This window comes from Chiloscyllium plagiosum, unplaced genomic scaffold (assembly GCF_037043375.1).
Source record: "Chiloscyllium plagiosum isolate Xiang-an unplaced genomic scaffold, Cpla_swu_hap1 HiC_scaffold_2, whole genome shotgun sequence".
Classification (NCBI taxonomy): domain Eukaryota; kingdom Metazoa; phylum Chordata; class Chondrichthyes; order Orectolobiformes; family Hemiscylliidae; genus Chiloscyllium; species Chiloscyllium plagiosum.
The window spans coordinates 108,455,644-108,472,033 of NW_028270140.1; the positions used below are offsets into that span (position 1 = coordinate 108,455,644).

The following is a 16,390-nucleotide window of genomic DNA, read 5'->3' on the forward strand; positions in this document are numbered from 1 at the left end:
GTCCCAGTTTAGAAAGCTGTTCGGTTGTGTGAATATTCTCGTTGTAAAATTCTACTAAAATCATCACCGTTGTACATTAAAAAAATCTTAAAATATGAAACGAATCAAATGAACTGCGGAACTAAAACGAGTTTCGACAAGTTGCAAGGTACTTATGACATAGAAATTATTTTTGTCTCCCCTGTAAGTTATTTTCCTCTCATCTGCGCATTTTGACTATCCTTATTAGGTAAAACATAAAGTTCAAATACAAATGTGTTAGTATAACTTTTAAGAGTGATATTGATACATTATATACAATCATTAGTTAAATTTTACATTGTTTGAGCTGGTGACGAATTTATTTTACCTGATTGAGTTTCAAAGTCGCACTGGTGCCCAAACAAATGTCCGATATTTCAAAGCTAGAAAATCTAGAATATTTTGTTCCATGCATTCCCCTCAAAGTAGTGACATATAATGCGCTATGTGTTCGAAGTAAAGCATACATATTTCAGAAAAAAACACTAAACAAGGCATTATCTTCTCAAGTAAAGGTATATTTTTCACACCGGAATGTATTTATAGCAATTAAGTGCTATCGCATTGGGTTGAATTAAACGGAGTTAGAAATTGTGCAAAACATTTAACAATTGTGTTTCTCTATATTTCTTGACCTCGGCGCCCTTTTCATTGGGCAAGTCATGTTGTTTTTATGATTATTTGTCATACTGAAAAACAATCACTTTGGCCAAAGTAATTTAACAGGAGTTCATTTGACCATGAATTGTCTATTTATTATGCAGTCAAGCAATAAATAATTGATGTGTAAGATGCGACGATTGTCCTCATTTGAAAAGGTGTGTCTTCCCGCATTTGCTTAGTGCACAAGTGTAGTTTTTATACATTTAGTCCCAGAGGCTACTGGATATCTGGTACAGATAACAGCAATTCTTATCAAAAGCATTGCTTTGCATTTTTACCTGACTTAAAATGCGAACCAAATTTTGCACCCGGATAGTTTTCAATTTTAGCGATAATGCTTAATACAAAAAAGTGAAATTAATTTCAAACTCTTGTGTCCAAGTTCCACCTGACCCTATCCATGCGGCTCTGCAACACTCAATGCTTAGTAGACTCTTAACGTTCACTCTTGTGTACCTGCAGCACTTTTTTTAAAAAAACATACAAACGAACTAAAATGACCTTTGTAAAATCGCCAAGATGATCCTTTATGGTATACATTTTCATATTGTAAATTTTAGTTAAGCGATATTAAGAAAGACATTTACTGCAGTGGGAAAGGTTTTCGTCTATGTTTTCCTGAATGCTAAACAGGAAAGTAAATCGTACAAAAACTCCATCAATTTTCCCACCGTTTAGAATGTCTGCATTGCTAATAAGTCTAACAGTAAGGGGACGATTTCAAACAGATAGTCTTTTGTATTTTGGGAACCGTTGGTCAACTTTCAGGCCTGTGCAGATTTAAACAGCCAAAAGTAGCAAGCGTCACGTTTTAGCGAGTTGCTGGTGAAATTGTCTTTTGGCGAACGTTCAAATTATCTGTCGCTGTCCCTGCAGATTACGAATATATGATCCCAGACAAGGGATCGGGCAGAATTTCAGTTACTTGCAGTGTTCTGAGACTGAGTTAGAACCCAGGGGCCGCTTTGTATTGCACAGTAAGTAAAGGTGCTGGTGTTCGACGCTTTTTTAAAATTCACACTTCGACATGAATATTTAGTATGCTGTAACAGTGGCAAACTGATACCAGCATTACAGGACTTGGCCTAAATTATTCTTTGTAAACCTTGCAGTAACATTTTTGTTTTATATTTATAAAATAATGAAGTCATGCCTAACAAATAGAGCACAATTCTCAACAATATTTAATAGTTTCTGTAAAGGAAAATTACAATGCAAGTAAGTTAAACTTTAGCAAGTTATTGCAAATCCTAGAACTTTAATTGAAGTAAATATTAATATTTGGTCATATATACACTGGCGTGTTAATGTCTTTTAACCTCGAGTTCCTTTTTGAATTTGTCCGTGCAATTTTGATTGAATAGATTGTACTCCCATCATGAAAGTTGAGGCTTTCCGTGACAAGGAAAGGAATTCAGAAAATTCCTAAACAAAACTATAACTTTACCTATCAGTGGGCATTTTAAACGCAATAACATTTTAGTTTAGTACACAGAAGAGAACCAGGCCTTCCATATTGCCTGTATTCTGCTCACTGATCAATATTTATTGTAAAACGTGAAACAATACTTTTATGTTAATATAACGGCTGCATATTCACAAGTTACCATTCTTATGTATATAATATTGGTTTAATCTTATTAAGAACAATTACTTTAATTCTAATCACGCAACACCGGGGTAGTATTAAGAACCAATATTTCGGCACTGAAATAACCTTTAAGGTGTTGACTTAGTTGGCACCTCTGTGTTAAAGATAACGTGTAAAGAAAATGTTCTGCTAGCATCTCTTAAACCTGTGGCTGACAAAACCAATCTCATTTTTGAATACTTATTGACAACTCACATATTTAGTTCTGTTTTCAATATATAGCATCACAATTCATGTCGACTGTAACAGTCGTTTTAATCAATTTACAATGGGAAAATTAACAACACCAGATTACTAAGTCATTTATTACTTTACAAGAAATGTTTACACTTTTTGAACACATTTTTAGCAAGATGCTTTAGAAGATATGAATTTTGACTGTAATGTTTATATTTTGCTGCACAACAAATTTTGACCACTTATAAGGTAGCGCTTTTGAACTATTTTTGTTTTCAATTATGATTTAAAATGGATATCATTGCAATAAAAACTACATAACTTGTTATATGCAGCAGACTGAAGACTTTAGACGGAAACCTTCTGTCTATTTTGTGGTCTGACAAATTATTGATACAGTCAATATTTGCTGCAGTATAGTCTATCTTTTTTTAACCGGGTTTTCTTGAGTTTTCCTTCAATACCTAGAATCAATTCATGTATGTAAACACAGCAAAAGAGATGTTTTTTGAAAATAGAGCTTTTGTCATGATTTCGAAAATCAGAGCTGATAATTGTTTACGTGGGTCAGTTAAAAACTCAGTTACATAATGAGGATGTGCAATTCAGGTTATGTGTACTAATACATTATTACACGAATGTAATAGACAACTGAAACGGATTCCATTGTAATAGTAGCGGACAGCAATGTCAAGTATAATTCGAACGCTTCTCTTCTCGTATTGTATGTTTCAGCTTCCTTAATGGGCTGTGCGTTTTATTGCTCACATTCTGAATTAATAACGTCGAAGTCATTTATGTTGACATGTTGCAAATATATGTGTATTGCATGTAAATTTTAAACGAAACTATCAGGTGGCGAGATATGTTGTTTATGGTTAGTTGTAACTCGTATACCTCCTTTAGTGACAGCATCATCCCTACCAAAATTATACATGAAGAGGTGTTGATTCTTCAGTGTGAACGCATTTGCTTGGTTCTCTTTACTTTTAGTTTTGCAAGCTGTTTGGAAAGCACCTTTTGTTACCATTGGCTTTTCGGGGTGAAGAGCAAAACCGCTGCATCTGTCTGCTGTAAAACCTGGAATGGAGATACTGCCAGAAGATGTCGCCCTTCCACTACTAGCGCCGCCCATTCGTTCCACAAATCATATCAAGGTGATACCAGTATTTCATGTTAGCGTGTAAGGTGTGTTTCTTTTTAATTTAGTCTCTTAAATTAGACTCCACTGCTGCATTTATAGTTTTATTAAAAATATTTTTAAAGGCCATCGTGTTGACTGTCAAACGCAAGTCATAACTTGACTGACGTTTTATGTTTATGCATGAGCAAATAACATGTTTTGATACACATAAATGTATATAGTCAATTTTGTATCTTTATAACAATATGTTATCACTATTATTTCGAATGGAAAATGAGACTTGCTCTACGTGTTTTCAACGACGATGTCTCTCTAACAAAGTAAATACGTATTTTCAAATACGTTCTTCATTTAGTAATGTATTACTTGAAATTTGCTCCAATTTACTTTAAAAATAAAGTACATAATGCATATTTGTTATTTGTATGGCAATGACTTTATTAGTAGATTTTCTAAACATATGGAGTGATTCAAAGTTTTTAATGTCTTTCCGATTTACGTTTGGTAGAATCCATATTTTCACATTGCAGTCATTCAAAGAAGCAAAAACGACAATATAAATGTGTTTCTGTTATCGTATATAATAATTAAGATGTTGGTAGAATCCGACCCAAATAGTGAAGCTCCCACACCTTGCGACTTATATCGACAAATTCCATAAATTAAGCCAGAAAGATTTTGGTGAAAACCAAGGCTCGTATGTTTATTCTCGTATAATACCAACATCTTGGTGGCAACTTAGTTTCAGTTTTGTTCAACTGTTTTCCGTGAAAACGTTTTTGGGAAAATAACGGTAAAACAGCTGTCGATGTTATCTTGAAAGCGCATCGCCCTTTTTGTAAAATATTGGTTTATTACTTAAATCTAAAATAATAAGATAAACTACTCTTTTTGCGTTGGTTGTTTACAACGCATTTATTTTTATTTTAATATAGTGAAAGGGAAACTAATCAGATGGTTTACATATTAACGTCAATCAATTTCCAAGTTGCAAAGTTGCTCTCAAAAGTCCAGCGTGTTTTACGTACCCACCCAATCTCCGCCAAAAAAAAGAGAAAATGAGCATCTGTTAAATCGGATTTGATTTGTTGTGTATCGTGGCCTTGTGAAAAATGCACTGAAGTCCGAGTTCTGATTTAAATAACCGCTATTGTTTGAAGTGCAGGTAATTACCGTGCTAATGCCACTTCGCGAAGGCTAAAACTAACGTCTCAGCGTGCGATTTGTTCGTGGCGACTAAAGACGAGTCCGGAAAATTGAGTAAGTTAAAATAAAACTCACCGCCGGGAAAGTAATAGAAAATATCTTCAAACAAATCATAAAGACCTTTTCTGTCATGGTTAATATGAACAATTTAGAATGCTTGCTGATAATTTTACAGTGCGTACTAAATCAGCATCCTCATTTAACTGGTAACTAGTTCTGACTGGGGAAAAGTACTGTATCAAACACTACAGTTTGCACATAGATACATATGTAAAACAAGTTGTGCTTTATTTGCATGATAGAATAATAATTTGTCAATAGTGGAGAGTTGCAGTGTATCTTGTATGAGTTGAAGTGGCGTTGCTCTTTATACGAACTTATGACTCCACGTTATGACTCAACTCAACTATCCCTGTATCTGCCGAATATATGGAGCAGCTGAGTAAACTGTAGTTGTCTAGTAGAATGCATCAATGCATTAATCGGATTAATTTACACAGTAAATTGAAACATATTACGAGTCAAAACATTAAGTAGAATATTAGTTTCCAGTTTGACTGTGTAGAATTAAAGATTAGTTCTGCAATGTACAGGAAAGGTGGGCTATACACAAATGCACAGGATAAAAACGTTTGAAAAATGCAATAAATATAAGAATGTATTTAAATGCACACAACCCAGTGTCAATTATAGAATTGTTTTCTGCGCAGAAATGTGACATTAGTATGCCCATACTTTATATTTAAACAATTCTTCTGCGAAATAAGCTTTGAAAATGTGAACATGGTCACATAGAGTAGATCCTGCTTAAACCGCATAAGTGCTTTTTAATTTCACCGCGCCCCTTCCGAATACTACATCAAAAGATTAATCAAAATAAGACAAAAGGAACCATATTACATATACACTACCACAAACTAACCCGTGAAGGGAGAATGAAGCAAGCGCACGCAGAATTGAACAATTATTCGAATCGCTTTTAAGCACCGCGCTAAAAAAATTGTTCGATTGAAAATTGTTAGCTAAAGTGTGGTGACTACGCTGTAGCTGGGAGCTGGAAGTGAAAAAGCACTGCAACCAATAGTCAGCGCAGGTACTTCCCTCTGGTAATTCTGCTAAAGTTTCAAATCATACATTTTAAGCAACAGTAGGAAACGTTGATGATCGATTAATGATAAATGTGCAATGTGATTAATATATAAGCAGATATGGTTTATTGAAACACATTTGTTTTCAACACACATATTGCCACAGATTCTGCAAATACCGTTTCATTAAGAAAAGGAAAGATGGAGAATATGTAAGAATTGTGTTACAGCTGCGAGACCCACGTCGGTGAGTAATGAGTTAATATTCACGAGGCATAATTGCTACCACAAACGAATTATACTTGAAAATAAATACTGCTATCCTCTGTCTTGCGGATATTATAAGCACGAGGAAATGCCACTTTATCCAACGCATCCCTAAAAAATGAAATGTTTGCCCTTGACATATCATCTCTTAATCTGAATCGCCCTTGAATATTCAGAAGGGCAAGATTACCAGACGTATTGTGGATTATGAGTTGAGACTCATTTCTTCTACAAGATGTGTTTATTAAAAAAAAACACATTTAAATCGATGAAACTATGCGCTAAAGGAAAAGCAATATATTATCGGCATATCCAAGAGAACCCGAAAGACTCTTACTAATATGGCATTGATGTTTAAACAATAATTGTTATATAACCAGAATTAGATTCAATCCGATTTATTACAACTGTTTAGGTAAATGAACTCTGTGTTATGTGAAATCAGGAAACCTGGTATAAAAGTGTCTACATGCATATCTACATCTCTTTGAAACGGTAACTACTGAAATCATACATATTTATACAAGATTCCAACGCGCTAATTTTAACGCGAGTCATAACCTACTTCAGCACAAATGCCGCTGTATACATAGAAGCTTTTTTAAATGAGCTTTGATACATTGGAATATTTATATGGAAGCAAACTTTTTTGGCCAATAGCTTTGGTAAAATAAAACAAAACTGATAAACACTTACAGAGATATACATATTAAAAATAACGCACACGTTACAGCCAACAGCGGAGGTGATGGCGCACCAACGGCGTTATTACGCAGGGATATTTCTCCAGTCTCCCTTTATACATATAAAAAAATCCAGCACTCTCTAGTTTCATAGTCTTCTTATTGGATTATATAGACATAGAGCCGAGAGAGATTTTAAAAAATGAAAATTAAGAAGAAGCTTTCAATTCTGTTGCTGTCCAACAATAAAGTGCCAATTTGCATATTTTCCTTGTTGCTAATAATTTCATTTAAATGCTGCCAGACGTACACTTAACGTGACGTAGACAGACGTGACCTCGCTAATACACTGAACGTGCTGTTAAAAAAAACAGACGCTTGGAAAATCCTTCAGTCAAGCATCTCCAAGTTATTTCAGTGGGCTTCGGTTCCTGCTACGTGAATGTCGCATAGAAATGGGATAGTGTGGGGAAAAGAAAAAAAAGCAAAAGCTGGAGAAAATCCTTTCTCTTTGGGGTTTTATTTTGAAACAAAAAGATAGAAATGTACGTTTACGGAGAGTGAGAAACTGTTCCCGCCACAGGAATGAATAGCTGGCGGTGGCGGGAAAATCCGGCCTGCCTTTTATTCACCGACTCGGGATGGCGAGACTAGAACTGTAGAGCTTCCCGTCGTACGAATCTATCTCTCTCACTCCTCACACATTTTCCCCAGGAGGAGGAGGGGTATGCGGGGGGGGGGGGGGGGGGGGCTGTCATAAGTGTCAGTCGGGAGTTTGCAGATTTCTCGTTTCTAAAAATAAAACAGGAAGAAATGGGGGTAATTTTTTCCGTTTTCAGTTTTGATTTCTTCATCTGTCGGGGAGAGGGAGAACCGGGTGAACTCAGAGTGAATAAATAAAACATGTAAATATATGGGAAAACCTGTAAACAGCAACAAAAAAAAGACAAACAAAGCGACTGAAAAGGCGAGTTTTCAGCTTCTCGGCTGGTCACAACATCAGACGGACCGCGGTCAATGTCTGGAGTTCTTGTCTGTGGAAGAAAAATATGAGCGCCGTTTGAAAGAGGGAAAAAGTTCGGCAATTAAAAGCCTCATAATGGGAGCGTAAACACGTGAACGTGCCGGCGGACTACCCCCATCTTCCCACAACATATACACATACGAAAATATGTTTTTTTAAAGAAAACAAGAGAGTTTCTTGTCAGCTCTTGGGTCTATTCAAGTAAATTCTCATTTGTTGTGTCTGTCAGACAGGTTCTCTGTGTTAGGAGGGGGTGGCGTGGTTGTGGTGGTGGTGGGGAGGGAGGAGGCGGTGGTTGAAGAAATACATTATTCGCCAAATGAGAGAAGATACAGCGTATTCTGGGAATGGCCCTTCCAGAGTGAGAGCAAAAAAAATCAGATCATGCAAGGAATGAACAATAGGGCTTCAGTTCATCAGCAACAAAAGAAATAGGGAAGTAATTTGATTTTCAGACCACGTCCCCGCCAAAGGGGCTGGACAATCTTCATCCCGGCCTCCAGCCTCCCCCCTCCCCAAAAAAAACTTGCAGACAGTACCGTCACTTTTTACTTCTTGGGCTTGGGATTGCAAAATGTTATGGGGGAATTAAAAAAAAAGTTATTTACCTTAAAGAGTGGAAGTTTTCCTCTCTATTTCAGTGTCATTTCAACTAGAATAATGTGGAAATAAGCGGCTATTTTGAATGAAATTGACGAGGAATGGCATTGGTTGCTCGTGGGGCCGGTGGCGAAGTCAAAACTTGCCAGGAGGACCTTTCAGCTGCAGGGTTTTGTACCTGAAGATTTCAGAATGAAACCACCTTGAAGTTTGTGTTCTACTAGTCTGTAAGTATCCATCTCCATACATCTAGTTGTACAATATGGCATTCCCTGCCAGTGGCAATTCTAACGTTAGTTAAATTATAGTTCAATCTTAAATCAACTCTATTTTAATTTTGTGAATGATTTAGCTGATTGCACTACGACTTATTTCAGTGTAATAAACGGTGAATGTGCTGCATTTTTGTTGGTTGGAGGCAAAAGGTGAGTTTGGTTTGCCAACGAGAAGATCCAAATCAGTAATGTAAAATTATCATACTTTTGTTTGTAAAATGTTGAGTCTGCCCATTTAAATTGAATGTGAAGAACAGGTGTGTTGAGTGGATGTTCTTTGAAATTATTTTGTTAATTATTTGCCTGATGTTGAACTTGATTTTGACTGTTTATATTTGGCCGATTGCAAGGTGTAAAAGGTATGATACAGTTGATCATTATGAAATGCTTCTGAGAGCAAAAAGACATTGCATTGTACAGTTGTACAACATATTGACATTTGACCGTAGAAAACTTAATCAGATGGGTATTTCGGTCAGATATGTGCCCTCTATTCGCACGATTCCATAATCTCGTCTATATCTATGTTTCTATCTCGATCTATTATGTCAGACTATTTTATCTGTGAATCTGACTGCTATTTATCAGTTTGGATAGGGTCACTGCATTTAGTGACTCTTCGGTTGTTTTAATTATGGTTCCAAAATATTTCGTCATACGCTGTGGCTGGAACTCTGCTAATGTGTGAAGTTTCTGGAGTTGTTACTAGTTTAGATTGCTGACAGGCAAGCACTCAAAATGCAGCTTTGCCCTACATAGCAAAGTATTTTCAGTAAGGAATCTCATTATTTATGCCCAAGGGGTATTTATTAGGCTAACGTTTTCAGGTACTGGGCTGAAAATAATTCAACGCTGTTAGTAGTGGTGTGTTTGCATTATTAACATAGTTGTTAAGTTGTTTATTTCATCAGAATTGCCACGTTCTGTTTCAGAAAGAGATGCACAATATCCACTGACCGAGTTGAATTGAGTCTCATGGCCACGGTCAGTGGCACTCAGAGAGGCTCCAGGCTCTGACAATAGGGCAGAGAGCAGGGAGCGTTTTGCAGCAAACAATCCTGTCTTTCAGCGGAATCCAGAACTAGGGCACGCATTTGTATTTTAATATGAGCGGCGAACTGAGCGTGTATTGGGTTTCTTTTGTCTGCAGAAGATCACATATATCGCCCATAGTGCAGTTTAATTGTGTTTTCATTACTTTGAAAACAAGACTACCAGCCGACCATTGGAAATATATTTAAATATAGGCGCAGATGTGAACGTTTGAATTATTTGAAATGAAGTCATGATCTTAGTAAACGCAGAAGGTGTAAATCTTGTAATAAAAACGCCTCACAGATTTCATAGAACGGTAGATTGCATATCTTGTTCTTAGCTCGTCTTCTGTTCAGGTCAATCTACATGCCTTAATCTTGTTTGAAGACGAATATAGAAACTATTTCCAGATGTTAAGTTGAACAATATAGCATTTAGACCATTTCATACGTGGTTCTCCCACATCCTGGAAATAATTTATTATTTTATAAAATTGCTGTGCTGCAATAACAGCAAGCATCTTAAAACCGCATTGTTGGTTACAAATTCGCGCCATGTAATATACAAATGAATATTCATTACACAACAGGGTAAGTGGCCAAGGAGGAATTGAATGGAACTATTTATATTTCAAACATTTCACATGTCACAAATAACGTTATCGAAAGACTAAACGTCGACGTAATGTAATTTTTAACACTTTATTACATATTGAAGCATTTGTCAAATTTATCCACATTCTAATAGCATCAACTAATCTTTTTAATTCGTGAATATTTTACAGGTTGAAAGTAAACCGGATACATTCATGTTCTGAAACATAATACCGACGAAAACGGTAAAACAAAACATATTCAGTACTTCGTGTGTACAAATGCATGTGAAATGTATACCATATTCACCGTATAAAAACATTTAGTTAATGACGCACTGGTCTTGTTATTGTGTTATGTAGGGTAGTATTAACAGATTATAGTATCTAAAATAATTGACTTTACAATGCAGATATAGTTATAGTGACGAATACCCATCTCAAAATGCATATGACAACAATCAGCCATAATAGTAAGATAAAAATGCAAATTCTGCGTATGGAAAAATACAGATCAGCACAGAATGCAAGTCAAATGTTTTGCAAAAGCATTACAGATAGCTATAATTAAATGGCCTTTTATCATACAAGATGGCTGTTTTGACTGGTTTTAGTGGTCTGCGGCTTATTCAAAAGCATGACACACAGCTCCAATGAGATAGGTGATTCCTCGAATGACTAAGTACTGTTCCCTTTAATTACATCCATTTATCTAATCCAGAATTAGGGCGGCAAAATGTCGAATATAAGTCTATGTATCCCCTGCAGTGTATCACACAAAGCTCACGTGCATGCGTACATTCGCCGCCAATTATGAAAACTGAATATTAACATATGTAGTCGCTATATTATTTTAAGATCACGAGGGTAGTTCAGATCCATGCCATACAGTGTCGCTGAATCCATCTGGAAACCTATAAAAAGATTACAACAGTGACATGACAATCACGTCCCAATCTGTAAACCACTAATGACATTTTCATTTAAAATATGACTCATTTATCCGCTGTGTTATGGCAATATTTTTAAGATGTGTTTTAACCAATGTTTTGCTGCATTGATATAGTTAAATTTGCCTTTAAGACAATGTTTTCCACACTGTAACCCAATTATGATGTATTCAGTTTATAATACCTGTGGTCATTTGGTCTTTTAAGGTGGGGTATGAGTTATCAGATTTCTGGTTAAAATAGTCCCTGTACATCACTTTGATGGGATGATTTGTATAAGTGTTGTCGCAATAGGCGTACAGAAAGCGACCTTAAGGCAAATTTGACCAACATTTCTGTATTTTAAGACTTCACCTTGCATTTTGAAATTCCTAATTCAATTATAAATTCAATAGAAAAGTGGCTAAAATAACAATTTAATAAAATAATCTTAAACCTACATTGTGCTAAAGGCGTATATTTGGTATCAAGGCAACTAAAAGAAGATTGGCAGGTTTGAAATTGGGAACATTGGTAATGGAACGCGAGTGTTTAATCGTCACGTTCACTATTGCCAGTGCCATTGCCTTTAATTATTATGCCTATTAAAACACGCTGCTGCAAGTAAGAGCCAACCCATGTGACAGGTAGTCATTATTACTGCAATCATTTTTGGCAACTAGTATATTTCAGTGACGTTGGTGCTGAAGGACTTTCCCTCTAAAATGGTGCAGCTCATTTTACATTTACCGAAATGACTTCTTCGTGCACAAAAAAAGTGAACAGCACATAATTGGACTAATTTAAATTCCGACAAAGATTCACTTGCATTCGAACGTTGGCACCTATTCAAACTAATGCATTCGAGAGATTATGAGTCTTAATTTACGATGTGCTGCAGACTTTGGGATAGATATGATGAGGTTGATATTTACACCAAATGCAGTCCTCTGCAGAACTGTGTATCGGCATCAATCCATAGTTTAAAAAAACACAAAAAGTGGTTTTAGTAGCACTTGCAGTAGTCTATTACTTTGAATAGTATTATACACCTATGCATTTAAAATCGTGTGACAAGTGTTCTTCGTGAATTATTTATTTATTTTGGGAGGACGCCGCACAAGGTAAATTAATATTGCCTATAGTTTACTGCACTGTCTTCTGTGTCATTCAAAATACACAAAATTTCCAGTTTTGGTATTCAGTTTTCATTTTTCATGATTGTAAGAAACCCATAAATTGTAATCTGTTAAACTCATGTAATAGGCCCTTTGCGACTGCAAAGTGGAAAATAAAAACAGAAAGGTTTCTGTCTGTCTGTTTGTACGTCAGTCTGCCATGCCTTATATATTGCAATAATTGAACAATTGTCATTCGCTTAAGAGCATAGTTAAGCAAATCCAAGAGCATGTCAAAATGGATTGAGGTATTTGTACACAATTCGGTTCATCGTATTTTAAACCTCTTTAAATACCACAGTATTTTAGGGTGCTTCAGTTATGTCTCACTACTCAATCTATTAGCTGCTTTCAATGTTCAGTGTTGCACTTTACGGCGACAATGTTGTCATTTCATGAAAATGACCCTTATGATGGAAAAATTCTTTCCGTTGTGTTGTCTGGTTACTGAGCCAGCACTTAATTCAAAATGGACCTATCTGCTGCGCACTAACGGTAACGTCACAGCTTGAGTCATTTAAAGCCTTTCGTGTGTTTTGATAAAACGAGTAATTGTCTCATTCTTTGAATGCAGTGATATTTTATGGGGGATTAAGACTTAAAATTGGACTCCGTCTGTTGTACAATTTCTAACGATTATACTTTAGTTTCATTTATCGACTGCTTTTTATTTTTGTGTTTATTCATTCCCCAATTTGTTGCTTTTTTGATTTCATAACTGTCGTAGACATCCGGGGAAAAGTCTAAAAAATTTAAACATTGGCATAGTCTTGTTATTAGAAATTAAGGCCGACAAAGCACGGTGTGTTACTATGCCAATCCTATATTAGTTGTTTCAATTGTAATTGTTTCAAAGGAGAAGATTGTCATTTGAAATATAGAGTTTGTACTGAGTGAGCAATAGTCAAAATATATATTTTTTTATTTGCATAAGTGTAAATTAGAGAGGAGAATAAACAACATAACAGGAGAAATGATCACAACTATTAATTTAAAAGCCTGGTCAAAACAGATAGCTTAGTCTATTAGAAAGTCGTCTTGTTGATTGTATCGTTTAATTATGATTTGATGGTGTCATATTAGAAAGATCTCAATAACTGACATAGGGTCCTTTTGATGAAGCAACGTAAAATAAACTGGCGTCGTTTGATTTTTACATAAGATTTATACAATCTCTTCTGTCTCTGAATAAACTAATTTGCTGAACACTTATCTAATTAATCTGCAAAACTAAGGGCTGTTATAGTGTATAGTGAAAGGGAACATTGCACCCCATCAGCTACTTAAACTAACCTTTCAGATCTTACCTCTTAATATTCAGACATACACCATACAGTTAGTTTCTAGCTGAATAAAGTAACAGGCCAACATCAGGCATAACTAGGAGCAGAAATTCTGCATTGTTCTTCTATTAGCCCCATTTTCTCCTGTGAGTCGAATATGACGCAACTGAATTTTATACATATATATATACACACACACACACACACACACATATATGGGGGGGGGGGCATAGAGAGTGAAATTGTGGGGTCAATTCATGTTCTGTAACTCTGGCTGCAGGTTTCTCAATGACGGATTGTCTCCATTTGTAAAATAAATCCTCGTGTATTCCAAGTAAAGCGGCAATTTTTGGCACTTACAGTCATTGGAATAATACGATTCATATGGCATTCCTCTGATCTGAGAAATAAAATGACACAGAAGACTTGCAGTGAAGATCTTATGTCATATTTTACTACAAACACTAATGGAACAGGAGAACACGGCCGCGCGTTCCCAGAGTCGCCTGACACTCAGCATTCAGCCATTCGGTGAACTTTCCATCTCTGGTCTCATTGCACACTGGCGATTATCCAATTCATTTTAATTGAAGAATCCCGGTGCCAGACAGCATTTGACTACGATGGGAAGCGATTTTAAAAAACCAAACAAACAGCCCGAGCAAATTGTTTGCGTATTCATACATGGACTCACTGCGTAGCGAGCTCTGATCTCCAGTTCCCCGAACAGCAAGGCCCTGTTTTTGTTAAAGCAGTGGCAAAATGCCTCGTAGCAACCGTGCGAGGGCACAGAAATTGAAGGACGTTACCCCGAGCAGAGAAGCTTTCATCTATCCAAAGAAGGACAGACTCGTCCAGAGCTAGGATTGGCCACACATTATTTGCTGGAAGGAGAGCAAAAGGGCCGCAGCTATTTTAGATCTGGCGACAAAATAAAGGTGTTGAGGGGGGTGGGGGGCTTGGAGTCCCTTTGTTTGCGGCGGGAGCTGACGACTGATCGGCCATGCATATCAATAAACGTGTACTTGAAATTTCTCATGACATCATCATTACCTTGGTCTCCCGCGGTCCGGGACCTTTGACCTCGCCGGGTTGGTCCAGATTTCGGCACCGCAATCCCAATGATGGCCCTGATCCGTCTTCAGACCCCTGGTAGCAGCGGCAATGGTGCGGCAGCTCCTAGCTTTCCCAGCTCCGCCAGCTCTGACGGGGGGGGAAACCGCTCTCCAAATCTCTCAGCAACCGCCCGCCGCTGCCATTAGAACAGATCGGGATCGGCAGCAGCTGAGGGGGGCGACCGCATTGCCCGCTCTCCCGGCTCGCTGTGCCCGTTTCCACCACGGAATTAGCCAAGAGAAAACATTGACGCGATGTGGCCGCTTTGGATAAGTGCTGTGGGCTCAACGTCTTCATGCAGTCTTTGTGAGAATGAAGCGATTTACAATGCAAATAGAGGCCTGTGGACGGATAGATGCACCTCACTCTTAACTCTGTCCAGATCATATCGAGACTAAACCGCCGATGGGGTTGCTTTTACCCCCCACCCGTCCTCTTGATATTAATACCTGGAGTGCTAATGTTGAATATTAAGTTCTGTGGAAGTTGACCAAAAACTTCGAGGGACGATGCACCCTCTCAGTGCCAGTGAGCAGATGAGTATCTCTGGGCCGAGAAGTAATTTATGTGGGGAAAAAAAAGGTTGAGAATGTGAACATGGCGAGATCTATTGCAGACTTCAGGTACTGCGAGTGTAAAGAGAGTGGAAGGCATCCGCAAACGCAAGGATTGAGGAAGTTAGTTGTTATCTTTGGTTATCTAGCTGTATGAGTGTATTTGACCGTCATAAAGCTAGATAACCGAAAGTAAAAACTGCTTCTAGGATCTTCGTGGCGCTTCCGAGAAAAGGATGAATCATGGAATCGTACATCCTACCCCCCAACCGCCCCCCTTAAATATCGTCGGGTGCTAAACACTTAGAAAGTTAAACCGGTGGTATGTCTACAGTATCAATATAAAAAATCCTTAATAAAGGTATTCGTGCTGATGGTGACGGAAGTATTAGTGGATGCAAGTTAACTCCAACGCAAGGGTTAAATAAGTGCCCTCTGGTACGCATGGTCTGAACGTTTTGCAATAATTAGACTTGCATAGTTGTTAAAAAGAATATGACTGAAACTGGTGTCTCAACTTTGTACCTGAAATATTAAACTGTCCTAGAGAAAATGGAAATTGTTTTCGATTTAAGAATCACCTCTCCAGTATTTATTTGGATATCTCGCTGCGTGAAAGTCGGAGGGTTTCTTAGAATTGGGAAAGCGAATGGGATTAAAAGTTTTAAATCGGAAGAGGTCTCGGGGGAGATTTTAGTCGATCGGTTGTGAAAATATCACCAGGCGAGCATTTTACTCTGGAACATGTGGCAGAACTTGTATAAGATGCATTCATGGGAACGTTTGTAGTCACATGTCTCCCCAAGAAAGAAAGCCAAATACGTTTTAATCGGCTCGCCAAAAGTGTTTACGTAAATAAACATATAGGCGACGGAATAGAGGACAGCCGAGTTTCAATCGCTAG

General features: G+C 37.2%; 2 long non-coding RNA genes across 45 annotated transcripts in view; one reads left to right on the forward strand and one right to left on the reverse strand.

Moving 5' to 3' along the window:
- The first annotated feature begins 1,604 nt into the window (after nt 1-1,604).
- LOC148151959 (uncharacterized) overlaps nt 1,605-16,390 on the forward strand; it is a 450,140-nt gene continuing 435,354 nt past the window's right edge. For 7 of the 44 annotated variants that reach the window (XR_015761139.1, XR_015761103.1, XR_015761107.1 and 4 more), the window contains exons 1-2: nt 8,157-8,751; nt 10,619-10,672. This is a non-coding gene — a long non-coding RNA (uncharacterized LOC148151959). Of the gene's footprint in view, nt 1,662-3,505; nt 3,701-4,252; nt 4,917-6,116; nt 6,198-7,289; nt 7,446-7,679; nt 8,126-8,152; nt 8,752-10,618; nt 10,673-11,347; nt 12,480-16,390 lie in introns of those variants that run through there. The other 37 variants (XR_015761105.1, XR_015761136.1, XR_015761106.1 and 34 more) reach the window with 22 other exon arrangements.
- LOC122559419 (uncharacterized) lies at nt 10,284-14,861 on the reverse strand. The gene is made up of 2 exons (XR_015761149.1): nt 14,511-14,861; nt 10,284-11,340 (listed from the first exon to the last, which is right to left on the reverse strand). It is a non-coding gene; the product is annotated as an uncharacterized LOC122559419 (long non-coding RNA).